Source organism: Tenrec ecaudatus, chromosome 2 (genome assembly GCF_050624435.1).
Source record: "Tenrec ecaudatus isolate mTenEca1 chromosome 2, mTenEca1.hap1, whole genome shotgun sequence".
NCBI lineage: Eukaryota > Metazoa > Chordata > Mammalia > Afrosoricida > Tenrecidae > Tenrec > Tenrec ecaudatus.
The window spans coordinates 68,932,509-68,934,464 of record NC_134531.1 but is presented as its reverse complement, the minus strand read 5'-3'; the positions used below and the strand labels follow the sequence as shown (position 1 = coordinate 68,934,464).

General features: G+C 44.4%; 1 non-coding gene across 1 annotated transcript; it reads right to left on the bottom strand.

The window, feature by feature from the left end:
* Positions 1 to 302: 302 nt before the first annotated feature.
* LOC142441784 (U1 spliceosomal RNA) lies at positions 303 to 468 on the bottom strand. Its single transcript, XR_012783125.1, has one exon. It is a non-coding gene; the product is annotated as a U1 spliceosomal RNA (small nuclear RNA).
* Between the last annotated feature and the right edge of the window lie 1,488 nt (positions 469 to 1,956).

Here is a 1,956-nt window from a genome sequence, read left to right as displayed (position 1 = left end):
AGGGGAGTTGGTAAAGCAGAGGGTCAGAGATAAAAACGAAGCACCCTGAGGAGCTGAGTGGACACAGCAGCTACAGCAATGGCTTCACACCTAACAGCAATTAAAAAAATAAATCATTTTACTGGGGGCTCATACAGCTCTCATCACAATCCATACATAGATCCATTGTGTCAAGCACATTTGCACATTTGTTGCCCTCATCATTCTCAAAACACTTGCTTTCTACTTGAGCCCTTGGTATCAGCTCATTTCCCCCCTCCCTCCCCACATCCCACTCCCTAAGTCTTTTTTTTTTTAAAACAGGAGAGTGCGCACGTGAATGCAGTCCCCCACTACCACAAATTCTGCAGTCGAGTTTCCCACATTTGGGGAAATCACAGGGGTCAGCACATCCGGAGTGCAATGGATAAGCCTCGCCCTGGGAAAACCACCTTCGTGATCAGGTGCCTCACTAAGTCTTGATAATTTATACATTATTATTATATCATGTTTCACACTGTCTGATGTCTCCTGTCACCCATTTTTCTGTTGTCCCTCCCCTGGACAGGGTTCTCTAGAGAAACAAACCAGATTGCTAGTAATTATATATAAATATATTTATATAGATATATAATTCAAGAAATAAACCGTTAAATAATATACAGATAGATAATACAAGAAATTAACAGTTAAATTATAAAGCAGTGAGACACTAGCAGTCCTTCAAGTTTTGAGAGCTGCCAGGTGCCAGTCCCCTTCTGTAGAAAGAGCTGGGCTATATATACCCAGGCAGCAAACAGCAAGGCAGGTCCTCAACTGTCATCAACTGTCAGTCCCCAGCTCCAGAGATGAACATTCCAATCGTGTGGGCTTAAAGGGACCTCAACTTACAGCGACACAGTCCACAGGCTAGGCATCCCACAGGTAGTGTACCCCTTTAAACTGAGGCACAGAACAACCAAGGTGAGGCTCACTGAGCCATTTATCCCTCTGCCCTTCAGTTAATCCTACTTGTGTTTATCGGCCAGGCTGGCACAATAAACTATAGCACCCAGGGAGGGGGTTATATGTAGATCCTTATGATCAGTTCCCCTTTTTAATCCCACCTTCCCTCCACCCTCCAGGTATCGCCACTCTCACCCTTGGTCCTGAGGGGTTCATCTGTCCTGGATTCCCTGTATTTCCAGTTCCTATCTGTACCAGTGTACAGCCTCTGTTCTAGCCAGATTTGTAAGGTAGAATTGGTATCATGATAGCGGGGGTGAGGAAGTGTTCAAGAATTAGAGGGAAGTTGTATGTTTCATCGATGCTACACTGCACCCTGACTGGCTTGTCCTTTAAGCAATTTTAAGGATGGTGCAGAACCAGGGAGAGTTTTAGTCTGTTTGTGGTAGTTACATAATCTGCCGTTAATTTGAGAGAAGGGGTGTAGTCTAGCCTGTCAATCAGGTCATAGTCAATAATGTCTCTGTGTGGGCATGGCCTTTTCCTGGGGATTCTGGGAGCTCCTGTATTCCCCCCTAGAGGCAGGACAAACACTCTCTCTGCCTTCCCATTCCTACTCAGAAAGCTGGAGGAGACCTGTGGAGACCCATGACAGCTTTGAGATGCTTCCCACTGCCACTGGATCCACAAGACCTTCTACCCACTGGCCTGTGATCTTCCTGCCTTTGGCATCATTGCATGTGCTGCATGAATCTAAAGAGGAATTTATAGACTAGCATCAGATATATGGACTAATATCTAACTTACGGACTTGCTCTGGATTGGGTTGGCGTGTTTTCTGAATATAAAATTGGTCTTTGATATAAAGTTCTCACTTACACACATTTGATTATTTTGGATTATTTCTCGTCTACCCAGATTAATACCCTGTTGATTATAAGGTCGCTGAGTTGGAAGTGCCTGAACAGTACCTACACATTAGAGGGCCATGAATGGAATGAGAGAAAAATGTAGAACAAAGTCAAATTCATG